Consider the following 14,701-nt stretch of genomic DNA (forward strand, 5'->3'; position numbering starts at 1 on the left):
AACCCATGGGTAGGCCCCTGAGGAAGACCTACGAGGCCTTCCAAGCCAACATTTGGTTATAGGCCGGCCATCCTTTCCTGTGAAAACCAGAAATCTCAGACCACCAATAAGGAGTCCGATTTCCGTAAGGAACCTGAACGGATCACATAAATCCAAAGAGGCCAGACCACAGTCAATGAGGCCACACCAGCCGAGAGGACTGGGGACAGAATGGCCGTACCATAAGTTCCAGAATAATATGGAACCTGAAAACCACTAAGAAGAAACACAGGGCGAGAGCAACTCCCACCCTGACATGATGCCCTCCAGAAGAGGGAGCCACATGAGAATGCTCCCAATTCAGACACTCTCCTGGTTGATATAAACACCCTGAGAGAAAGAGAGAGCCTAAGCAATAGACCATGTAATGGCTATCACAACCAGCGGTTCCATTGACTGTCCCCGGAGGTAACGAAGAACCACTACTTACTCCCAAGGAGTCCCTAGGGAGGACAAATGGAGGCATAATCAAGAAAACACTCCAAAGGATGAACTGGATACCAGAGTGAAGCAATTCCATATCTTAACCATACTGACAGTGTAGAGATCCGCACTGTCAGGAAGACCAGGCCAAGTGTGAAACCCAAGCCAGCCGGAAGGAATGCCAGAATATCTGGAAATCCTGGACACCGGAGGATTGTATCGACAGGTACAATACCATAAGATTTATGGCTGCCACAGTTTGTGGTAGGTCCCAGCAAAAGCTGATCCATGTGCTCTAATCATTCCAACGATGACAAAGCCAGGGAAGCCGTAAGACCACTGTAAGGACACAGTCAAAGACAAACGACCCAGGTCCAAGGCAAAACCAAGGACCCTGAGACAACAGGTCCGGGCAGTGAAGCATCAGGGATGGAGTATCGATGGAGAGACTCCGAAGATCCAAGTACCCCTGACATCTGGGGCAATCAGGAGCCACCAGCAGGAAAGCATCTCCGTCTCGATTGAAAACACTTCCAAAGACCTCGAGGAAGAAGGGAGACCGGAGAACACAGGTACACAAAGTGGAAGGACCACTTCACCGACAAAGAGTCGCTGAAGTTTGCTTCAGAATCCCCAGAGCTGAACTGTAACACCATAGTGTGATAAAGTCAGAAGGCCATGAGGGTCACCTCAGGGGGGCCCCCCCTGCTCACCAGGAGATGAAACCTCTCTTGGGGAAGAGACTAGTCCCCGGGATGCACGTCGTGACGGCTGAGGACTCCCGCTTCCCAATGGAGAGCTCCTGAAATGAACGCTGCCGAGATGGTCGGGAGGAGACCCTCGGACTATGTCCGAATATGTGACATACCTGTCATTGCCACCCAACGAACAGTGTTGCTAAAAAGGAAGCCACTGTCCTGACCCTGTCGGACTGAACCTTTTCAGGTTCACCGGGAAACAAGAGTTATGCCAGAGTAAGTTAATTGACAGGGTGGAATCGACAGACGTCCAACTGCACTGAAAAGGATTCGATCCAGACACTGTCCCTAGCAAAGAAAACCCTGGACGAGATGGCCATAGCCACCCGGACAGGGACCGACTTGCCTCCGGAGAGAGCATCATCGTTTGAACAGTTATCCGACAGAAAAAACTCATTCCATCTGGAGATGAGCCAATTATGGAAAGGCCTGGAATGGAACTGAGCCCATTCCACCATGCATCCCAGAGTGTAAAGACATCTGTCGACTGCGCAGACAACCATGTACTCCTAATGGAAGAGAGGAGATTCCGTCTTACGCCAGAAGAATTCTCAGATTCTGAGAATCCAGCAGGGATCCTAGATGAAGAATACCCAGAGAGGGATGCAGGGAGGACTTTTTCCCCGTTGATTAAACGTCTGCACCCTGAAGAAGCCACAGTCATCCTGACCTGGCCGTAAAGTACCCCAGTGATCCCGCTAAGAGCAGGAGGCCGTCCAGGTACAGGAGCATTGGGATATACTGAACAGAAGAACTGTCAGAAAATCCAAAACGTTGGTAAACCCCTGTGGGGCTGAGGACAGTCCCAACAGGCAGAGCCCGAAAAATTGTAAGTGTTGCTGTGATACAGCAAACCTCAGCCCATGCTGAGGAAAGGTCTCTGTAAGTACCCGTAGGCACGCGTCCTGTATATCCAGTGATACCCTAAAGTCCCCAGGTTCCAAACATCGTATGATGGAGCATAGGGATTTCCTCCTGAGCCCAGGTAGCTTTAGGGAATTGAGACAGAGAATAGGCCAAAGAGGACCATTCAGCCACCGCACCAGAAAGAAAACAGAACAACCAGTCCCTCACTGAGATAGTGGGGATGGCCTAATTAGCTCCGCTTACCGCAACAACTGCATAGCTTTCTGGATCTGTAAGGCCCTTGTAAAGAGGGCGTACCCTCCTACCCACGTAGCCGCGGCAACTTGACACTAACACCGGGCGAACTGAGAAAATCGGTATCTCCCAGTTGTAGGCCTGTCCCGTCAGACTGAAGAGATATCCGTAGGTTCAGAAGCAGGATCGGCTGGCAGTCCAGGCCTGCTCGGTACTGGATATGTCGGCCCTTGTAGATGCCGACAGTCTACGAAGAAACAGACCTTTAGGCTGACCCAGAGGACAAAAAAGACTTAACAGACTTAGTCTGAGGCCTTGTAGTGGGCATAGCTGAAAGCGGTAAACTTGTCGTTAGTAATACTGCCAATGTTACTACAATCTTGTCAAGGTCAGGACCAAACAATATCAACCCTAAAGATGGTATCTGCACCTCTGCATTCCCAGAGCGCAGCCATAGGGTATTACGGAGGATACAGTCGCAGCCGGAACTCTGAAAGTTAGGAGACTGGTATCCAATATAGGCATTTCCACCTATGACAACAGCATATATTACGTGAGCGACCAAATACATTTGAACCCCCGACGTGTTGGAGGGGAAAAAACGTTACAAATGCATCAACCCAATATGCAATAGTATTAACCAACCATGCTATAGCCATGGTAGGATGGGTAACAACTCCTGAAAGCAAGTATACTGATTTCAGGCAGAGTTACCACCTACGGATCCGAAGAATCCGACCACGCAGGAATGGGAGGCGTAGTAACGTCTGTAATCAGACGAGTAACACGCCCATCCCCCCCAGGAGGGGCTCGTGATGACCCTCAGGGAATTTGGGACAGGAGGCCAAACACTGTTGTAACACCTCCTATCTGGCAACAGCCAGAGTCCCGCTATGCGATCCACCCGCTAGTCAGCAACAGGTAACCCGAAGGCACGCAATACTGAGGGTGTATGATACAGGTGCAGGTCAACATTCACTCTAACCAGAATGGACCTGCTACCAGCCCTAAAGCAGGGATAATAATACCTGAAATAGGCTTCCCCCCGTGTAAGAGGGAAAGAGCCCCGAACAGTACCCAGTTCACGGCAGAGCCAACTGGGAAGTAACCACAGGGCGTCAACCACGCCAATTAGCGTTTCGTAGAAAACAACATCCACCCAGGGTGGCTGTTGTGGTAATCCCTGCAAGGGGAATGACAGACTATTGTGGCACCAGGGGGAATTCATATACTGCGAAAAACCCCTGCAGGGAGCGGTAGTCTGTGTCACAGGGGAAGAGTGCAAGAAGCTGCGAGATACCCTGAGATGAAAAGGGCAGTATGGTGAAGTAACCCCAAGTGAGGTACAACAATGGGGCCCGCCCGGCGATCCGCAATTGAGAGGATCCAGAGAAAACAAACCGCCCAAGGGGGTCGTGAAAGAGGCCGGCACCAGATGACGCCACATACAGAACCCTTTATGAGTCAAATCCTCCGCACTAACACCTGCAGCACATGACTTGCAGGATAGTAAAAATGGGTGCAGTATAACGCTCTATCTCCTGGTCAGACATATCTGACCAATCTTGGTGGAAATATTAAGCAGCACTATACTGGTCCTGACTGATGCCAAAAATTAGCTGCAGGGACCCATTTTCAGCGTATGCAACACACAGTTCCATCTAAAATATGGCAACGTGCAGCACGCAACAGTATGTGACAAACCACACAAATATTAACAAGTATATAAATGTGAGGTCTCAGAACCACCCTAAGTACAGCTGTATTAGGGCAGATAAAGAAAAGGGATAGATATACACTGACAGGTGAGAGAATAAAGTACAGTCAGCACTAGCATAAGTCACATACAATGCAGATATATACATATATACATAAACATGTCATATAATATACTGCACTATTACACTGCATTCAACTGCCCAGATTCAGTGTCTGGGAAGGCTACAGCGCTGTGTACACTGACCTGATGGTGAGGTACGCAGGGGGACTGGACTCACTGCCATCCTGAGAGATTTCTGCTGCACCACAGAGATAAAATGGCCGCTGGAGACCTCAGAGGAAGCGTGGCCCGCGGAGGAAGCAGCTCAGCGACGCCAGACTATGGATACTGAAAGGCGCGCTGAGCTGAGGGGAGGAGCCGCTGTAACAGGGAAGGCTGCCTCCCCTGGCCGGCTATTAACCCCCGGGACGCCGGCTCCCTGCACCGATCGTTAAGTCCCTGGTGGTCTAGTGGACACACGGGGTATGGGGGGCCCGCCGCCACTGCCGGCGCCTCCGGTCTGTCCCGAGACCGGAGGCACAGGACTGCATTTGAAATGCACGGATCACCGCAAGCGGTGATCCGCGACCTTACCTGCTCCCCGTGGATCCGGCAGCAGTCCTGGGCGCCCGCAGAGTCCGGCTAGTACAGACTCTGGGGTCCCGCTGAGATCCCCAGATCTGTACTGGCGTCTCAGCGCCAGCGGGGTGACGGAGCGGCAGCTTAGACGTCCTATGGACAGTCCGACGCTGCCGCTCTGAAGAGTCCAAAGTCCATGAAAAAACTTTGTCCCTAAAAAAATAAAATAAGCTTAGGGGCTGCTAATCAGCTCCCCCTGCGCTAACGGTGACCCGACTCCGGCCGGGCACCAACTTAAACTGAGGTGCCTCTGGCTTGGGGGTGGGGTTATAGGGAGAGTGGACCCAGTGCATCCTGGGAGCTAAAAGCTTTAACTGCGTGGTGCCCGGATTTGGTTCCCAACCTATACCCAAAGGTCAACCCTGTGGACCCCCTATGGACCCTGAAGTAGAAATAGTGCATGTACACAGATGGTCTGTCACCTTAAGTGCATGTGCTGGCCACATGCACATTTAACATTGTCCCCGATGGACAGTGGGGAGTGGTCACTCCCCTGTTCCTGAGCCCACCCGCAGAGCTCGGCACGCCCTCGGCTCCGTCCCCTCTGCAAGGGACAAAGTTTTCCATCCAAAACTGATTTCCAGGAATCTGCTAAGGGACCAAGCCTGCCACCTCTGCCTGAATCTGAGCTCCAGAGGAGGGCACGCAGGGTCCCCAGCCAGCGTCTCTTGGCCACGGTGGGGAAGCTCTTTTGGAGCTCCCCGAAAACAATAAGCTGGCCGCATTATCCAGCTTCCTATACACCTACTACCACTCTCAGGCATAAGGCTGCATAGGAGGACATTTTATTTCCCTGGAAGTAGCTGGGGGATCCAGCAATCCACTCAGGACTCTGGATCCCCTGGCCGTCCAAAGACATCAAGGTAAGTGCACTTTTAAACATACATTTATAATCATACATTTTAAATACATCTTAAATTAATTACTAGTTGCGGGGGTGAGCTTCCCTATATCCCGGCGCCCTGCTGATTGCTCTCAGCGCCAAGACTTTAACCTGCCCGTTGCCTGTTTCGGGGGGGGGGGGGGGGCACGGGTTGTAGCCCACAGCCAGCCTTCCCCCGATGGTCGGCTCCTGCCTCACCGGTTGGCCCGGTTCTCCCATGTGTGGCTCTCAGCCCTGCAGTCCAGGACACACGTCCTAGCTGCAATAGTGTCCTGTCTCCCTCAGTGCCGTAGGTACAGGAAGCTGGTTCTCCCTGTCCCTCCGCGTGCGACGGCTCATGGCCCTGGAGTGCTGGTCGGCATCCAGCCCTGCACTCCGATGCCCGTCCTGCCACAGCCTGTATCTGCTTGTATCCTGTGACAACCAGTTAAGCACCAAACGCTTACCTGGTCTCCAAGCTCAAGCACTCTGCTCCTTACAAGAGCGTCCACAGGAATGGTCAGCGTGGGATTAACTGACACCAACCAGCACTGTGACCACACACCCCCAGAAGTATAGAATTTCAGGCACTGGTACCAGGACAAAGTGTTACAGGTGCCGAAGCTTGTTGGTGGCAGCGAGTTACTCGCCCACAAAGCATTGGGAGGAGTCAGTAACAGGTAATTACCGACTGTTAGAAGGGAACCCCTATACCAAAGAATCCTCACTTACTATGTCTGGGCCGCCTGGTGGAGTAAGACCACCTGGTCACAGCCATCATTTAGCATTACCGCCAATGGTTACCTATGCCTGATATAACACTGGCCAATCCAGTCACTGAGGCTGGCAGATCTGTGCCTGAAGTTGTCAGGTACATACATGGATGTGCTGGGCCGAAGGTGAACAGTAAAGTCGCATCAAATGTCTGACACGTGCAACGTTGGGCGGCTTCCCTGCTAAACGGTGGTCGGAGGTCTATCGGTGCTCAGATATTCACCACGAGACTCAGACTCACTGAACTGTCCATGCAGCAGTAGCAGCATACATTGCAGCTCCCAGGACTGACAAGCACTCGTATTAGAGTATTCCTGTACAGCTGGATTAACGATGTCGCGCCAGAGGAAGGTGGGGAAAACGAAGCACGCAGGACAGTCCGAACTGAAACAGACCAGAAAAGATGGCGTAGCACTACTATCCAGAGACAGAGGTGACTATCATGTAGACATAATATATGACTGAAGATAGCCATGAACTACGTGAAGATGAACGTCTCACGCAGAAACGTCTTCTGTTACATATGATACAGAAGGAGAAGCCACCAAACATGAATGAGGAGCACCACGCTGCAGAGGCCTGGCTTCCCGGAAATGTGAGAGTGGCAGAGAGCGCCGGCTGAGGGGGGCACCGTGCACCTGTCACATCTAGTGAGACACTTATAGGACGCGGGCACTAAAGATATCCCTCATGTCCTCATGCCGGGGGAGCAGGACCTCACACAGGGTCCTACAAGGGCCAGAATGCTGGGCATGTGCTAGTGCTCCGACTGACAGCCAGGACGTAGTGTTACTGTGGAGAGTCTCATAGGGGGGGGGGTTATAGAGGAACAGATACAGGAGCAGCCACCACCTGGTAATCTGCAACACAGGAGACAGGAAAATTCCAAAGCAATAGAAATGGTCACTGACCCCAAGAGATGAACATAGACTTTAACTGTGCCTGCTCAATGCACACCCTGCACCCTCACTATCTCCCAGCTACACATCACCGCGCCCCCACTATCTCCCAGCTATACGTCACCGCGCCCTCACTATCTCCCAGCTATACATCACCGCGCCCTCACTATCTCCCAGCTATACATCACCGCGCCCCCACTATCTCCAAGCTATACATCACCGCGCCCCCACTATCTCCCAACTATACATCACCGCGCCCTCACTATCTCCCAGCTACACATCACCGCGCCCCCACTATCTCCCAGCTATATACGTCACCGCGCCCCCACTATCTCCCAGCTATACATCACCGCGCCCTCACTATCTCCCAGCTATACGTCACCGCGCCCTCACTATCTCCCAGCTATACGTCACCGCGCCCCCACTATCTCCCAGCTATACGTCACCGCACCCTCACTATCTCCCAGCTATACGTCACCGCGCCCCCACTATCTCCCAGCTATACGTCACCGCGCCCCCACTATCTCCCAGCTATACGTCACCGCACCCTCACTATCTCCCAGCTATACGTCACCGCGCCCCCACTATCTCCCAGCTATACGTCACCGCGCCCCCACTATCTCCCAGCTACACATCACCGCGCCCCCACTATCTCCCAGCTACACATCACCGCGCCCCCACTATCACCCAGCTATACGTCACCGCGCCCCCACTATCTCCCAGCTATACGTCACCGCGCCCCCACTATCTCCCAGCTACACATCACCGCGCCCCCACTATCTCCCAGCTATACGTCACCGCGCCCTCACTATCTCCCAGCTATACGTCACCGCGCCCTCACTATCTCCCAGCTATACATCACCGCGCCCTCACTATCTCCCAGCTATACATCACCGCGCCCTCACTATCTCCCAGCTATACGTCACCGCGCCCCCACTATCTCCCAGCTATACGTCACCGCGCCCTCACTATCTCCCAGCTACACATCACCGCGCCCCCACTATCTCCCAGCTATATACGTCACCGCGCCCCCACTATCTCCCAGCTATACGTCACCGCGCCCTCACTATCTCCCAGCTATACGTCACCGCGCCCTCACTATCTCCCAGCTATACGTCACCGCGCCCCCACTATCTCCCAGCTATACGTCACCGCGCCCTCACTATCTCCCAGCTATACGTCACCGCACCCTCACTATCTCCCAGCTATACGTCACCGCGCCCTCACTATCTCCCAGCTATACGTCACCGCGCCCTCACTATCTCCCAGCTATACGTCACCGCGCCCTCACTATCTCCCAGCTATACGTCACCGCGCCCTCACTATCTCCCAGCTATACGTCACCGCGCCCTCACTATCTCCCAGCTATACAGCACTGCGCCCTCACAGCTACACTAAGGGCCATATTCAATAAGCCGCGATAAGCCGTTTTCGACAAAAAGTTTACGCGAGTGACGTAATTTCGCCAGGCGGAAACTTTATCCCCGTATTCAATTCCAAAGACTTTTCGCTGGTGTGGAAAATCAATGCATTGAAATAGGCAAAAAAGATTCGTCCATGAAACCCGGCGGAAAAAAGTGCAGAATTGGGATTTTGGGGTGCAAACTTGCGGGAACCACCCTGTACCCTTGGGACAGTCCCCCAAAGGTACACTATGTCAAAAAAGAAAAGTATAAAAAATTACTTAAGAACACCAAAAAAGTACTTTCATACCCCAAGTATGCCCCAGGTGTTTTCAAGATTGCAGGTGTTTTTCTTAAGTTTTTTAAAACATCACTTTAGCAATTTCAAAAATATGCCATCACCCATTTTCATGTACCCCTAATTTGCTGGGACTAGTTATTTTCTGCAAAAACCCTGCTAAATGCTATTCTTCACCACTTCTGCAAAAACGCTAATTACCAGCTATTGAGAGCATTTAAGTACCCCAAATACCTTCTTCAGGCCTATTTGGGGGTATCTGCAGTGATCCCCAATGTCAGTGCATCTTTTGGGAGGTGTCAGGCTGATTTCCCCAAATCTGACAGGACTTTTTGCTGGTTTCGAATTCGCCAGGTTCCGCTTTCACTGATTTGGAATTGAATACGGGGATATGCTGGGACGAGCGCGATACTTTTTCGCATGTAAAACCAGCGATGTCGGCGAAAACTCTGGTATTTCTCGCTGCTAATTGAAGATGCCCCTATATCCCAAATATACTTCAATACACAATATCCTTATTACACATCACCATAATACACTGCACCCTCACTATCTCCCAATGCTATATACCTGGACTCTCACTATAGACCAGCGACACACACAATACATTCTCACTATACCCCTTTTACACATCCCTACACCCTCACTACATCCTAGCTATATATCCCACACACTTCATCGTCACTAAATCTGAGTTATACATCAGTGCACCCTCACTATATCTCACATATACATATAGCATGCTCGCCATAATCCAGCTACACACAATACATTCTCACTATATCTCACATACACATATAGGATGCTCACCATAATCCAGCTACACACAATACATTCTCACTATATCTCACATATACATATAGGATGCTCACCATAATCCAGCTACACACAATACATTCTCACTATATCTCACATACACATATAGGATGCTACACACAATACATTCTCACTATATCTCACATACACATATAGGATGCTCACCATAATCCAGCTACACACAATACATTCTCACTATATCTCACATATACATATAGCATGCTCACCATAATCCAGCTACACACAATACATTCTCACTATATCTCACGTACACATATAGGATGCTCACCATAATCCAGCTACACACAATACATTCTCACTATATCTCACATACACATATAGGATGCTCACCATAATCCAGCTACACACAATACATTCTCACTATATCTCACATACACATATAGGATGCTACACACAATACATTCTCACTATATCTCACATACACATATAGGATGCTCACCATAATCCACCTACACACAATACATTCTCACTATATCTCACATACACATATAGGATGCTCACCATAATCCAGCTACACACAATACATTCTCACTATATCTCACGTACACATATAGGATGCTCACCATAATCCAGCTACACACAATACATTCTCACTATATCTCACATACACATATAGGATGCTACACACAATACATTCTCACTATATCTCACATACACATATAGGATGCTCACCATAATCCAGCTACACACAATACATTCTCACTATATCTCACATGCACATACAGGATGCTCACCATAATCCACCTACACACAATACATTCTCACTATATCTCACATATACATATAGGATGCTCACCATAATCCAGCTACACACAATACATTCTCACTATATCTCACATACACATATAGCATGCTCACCATAATCCAGCTACACACAATACATTCTCACTATATCTCACATATACATATAGGATGCTCACCATAATCCAGCTACACACAATACATTCTCACTATATCTCACATGCACATACAGGATGCTACACACAATACATTCTCACTATATCTCACATACACATATAGCATGCTCACCATAATCCACCTACACACAATACATTCTCACTATATCTCACATACACATACAGGATGCTCACCATAATCCAGCTACACACAATACATTCTCACTATATCTCACATACACATATAGGATGCTTCACACAATACATTCTCACTATATCTCACATATACATATAGCATGCTCACCATAATCCAGCTACACACAATACATTCTCACTATATCTCACATACACATATAGGATGCTCCCCATAATCCAGCTACACACAATACATTCTCACTATATCTCACATACACATATAGCATGCTACACACAATACATTCTCAATATATCTCACATATACATATAGCATGCTCACCATAATCCAGCTACACACAATACATTCTCACTATATCTCACATACACATATAGGATGCTCACCATAATCCAGCTACACACAATACATTCTCACTATATCTCACATACACATATAGGATGCTACACACAATACATTCTCACTATATCTCACATACACATATAGGATGCTCACCATAATCCAGCTACACACAATACATTCTCACTATATCTCACATACACATATAGCATGCTCACCATAATCCAGTTACACACAATACATTCTCACTATATCTCACATATACATATAGGATGCTCACCATAATCCAGCTACACACAATACACCCTCACTATATCTCACATACACATACAGGATGCTCACCATAATCCAGCTACACACAATACATTCTCACTATATCTCACATACACATATAGGATGCTCACCATAATCCAGCTACACACAATACATTCTCACTATATCTCACATACACATACAGGATGCTACACACAATACATTCTCACTAAATCCCCGTCACATACTGCACACATTACATCCCCTGCATAACAGGTATATGTCACTACTCCCTCATATACTACACCCCCTATATCCCAGGTATATGTCACTACTCCCCCATATACTACACCCTCTGCATCCCAGGTATATGTCACTACTCCCCCATATACTACACCCCCTATATCCCAGGTATATGTCACTACTCCCCCATATACTACACCCTCTGCATCCCAGGTATATGTCACTACTCCCCCATATACTACACCCTATGCATCCCAGGTATATGTCACTGCTACCCCATATACTACACCCTCTGTATCCCAGGTATAGGTCACTACTCCCCCATATACTACACCCTCTGCATCCCAGGTATAGGTCACTACTCCCCCATATACTACACCCTCTGCATCCCAGGTATAGGTCACTACTCCCCCATATACTACACACCCTCTGCATCCCAGGTATAGGTCACTACTCCCTCATATACTACACCCTCTGCATCCCAGGTATAGGTCACTACTCCCCCATATACTACACACCCTCTGCATCCCAGGTATAGGTCACTACTCCCTCATATACTACACCCTCTGCATCCAAGGTATAGGTCACTACTCCCCCATATACTACACTCTGCATCCCAGGTATATGTCACTACTCCCCCATATACTTCACCCCCTGTATCCCAGGTATATGTCACTACTCCCTCATATACTACACCACCTGTATCCCAGGTATATGTCACTACTCCCCCATATACTACACCATCTGCATCCCAGGTATATGTCACTACTCCCTCATATACTACACCCTCTGCATCCCAGGTATATGTCACTACTCCCCCATATACTACACACCCTCTGCATCCCAGGTATATGTCACTACTCCCCCATATACTACATCCCAGGTATATGTCACTACTACCCCCACTGTATCCCAGGTATATGTCACTACTCCCCCATATACTACACCCACTGCATCCCAGGTATAGGTCACTACTCCCTCATATACTACACCCTCTGCATCCCAGGTATAGGTCACTACTCCCCCATATACTACACCCTCTGCATCCCAGGTATATGTCACTACTCCCTCATATACTACACTCTGCATCCCAGGTATAGGTCACTACTCCCCCCATATACTACACCCACTGCATCCCAGGTATATGTCACTACTCCCCCATATACTACACACCCTCTGCATCCCAGGTATATGTCCCTACTCCCCCATATACTACATCCCAGGTATATGTCACTACTACCCCAGGTACTACTCCCTCATATACTACACTCTGCATCCCAGGTATATCCCCCATATACTACACCCACTGCATCCCAGGTATATGTCACTACTCCCTCATATACTACACCCTCTGCATCCCAGGTATATGTCACTACTACCCGCACTGTATCCCAGGTATATGTCACTACTACCCCATATACTACACCCGCCTGTATCCCAGGTATATTTATTACCAGCGCTTTACAGAGAATATTTGGCTATTCACATCAGTCCCTGCCCCAGCGGAGCTTACACTCTATGTTCCTTATCACATGCTCACACACATACATGCACACTAGGGTTAATTTGTGTTGGGAGACAATTATATTGACAGTATATTTTTGGAGCGTGGGAGGAAACCGGAGCACCTGGAGGAAACCCACGCAAGCACAGGGAGAATATACAAATTCTGCACAGTTAGGGCCAAGGTGGGAATCGAACCCATGACCTCAGTGCTGTGAGGCGGTAATGCTAACCATTACACCATCTGTGCTGTCACTACTCCCTCATATACTATACCCTCTGTATACCAGGTATATGTCACTGCTACCCCATATACTACACCCCCTGTATCCCAGGTATATGTCACTGCTACCCCATATACTACACCCCCCTACATCCCAGGTTTATATCAGTACACCCCACTATATCCCAAGTATATATCACTACACCCCCTGTATACCAGGTACATGTCACTGCTACCCCATATACTACACCCCCCTGTATACCAGGTACATGTCACTGCTACCCCATATACTACACCCCCCTACATCCCAAGTATATATCACTACACCCCCTGTATACCAGGTACATGTCACTGCTACCCCATATACTACACCCCCTGTATACCAGGTATATGTCACTGCTACCCCATATACTACACCCCCTGTATACCAGGTACATGTCACTGCTACCCCATATACTACACCCCCTGTATACCAGGTACATGTCACTGCTACCCCATATACTACACCCCCTGTATACCAGGTACATGTCACTGCTACCCCATATACTACAGCTCCTGTATACCAGGTACATGTCACTGCTACCCCATATACTACACCCCCTGTATACCAGGTACATGTCACTGCTACCCCATATACTACACCCCCTGTATACCAGGTACATGTCACTGCTACCCCATATACTACACCCCCCTGTATACCAGGTACATGTCACTGCTACCCCATATACTACACCCCCTGTATACCAGGTATATGTCACTGCTACCCCATATACTACACCCCCTGTATCCCAGGTATATGTCACTGCTACCCCATATACTACACCCCCTGTATCCCAGATATATGTCACTACTCCCCCATATACTACACCCTCTGCATCCCAGGTATATGTCACTACTCCCCCATATACTACACCCTCTGCATCCCAGGTATATGTCACTACTCCCCCATATACTACACCCTCTGCATCCCAGGTATATGTCACTGCTACCCCATATACTACACCCCCCTACATCCCAGGTTTATATCAGTACACCCCACTATATCCCAAGTATATATCACTACACCCCCTGTATACCAGGTACATGTCACTGCTACCCCATATACTACACCCCCCTGTATACCAGGTACATGTCACTGCTACCCCATATACTACACCCCCCTACATCCCAAGTATATATCACTACACCCCCTGTATACCAGGTACATGTCACTGCTACCCCATATACTACACCCCCTGTATACCAGGTATATGTCACTGCTACCCCATATACTACACCCCCTGTATACCAGGTACATGTCAC

Source organism: Taudactylus pleione, unplaced genomic scaffold (genome assembly GCF_031769625.1).
Source record: "Taudactylus pleione unplaced genomic scaffold, aTauple2 ptg000427l, whole genome shotgun sequence".
In the NCBI taxonomy this organism is placed as follows: domain Eukaryota; kingdom Metazoa; phylum Chordata; class Amphibia; order Anura; family Myobatrachidae; genus Taudactylus; species Taudactylus pleione.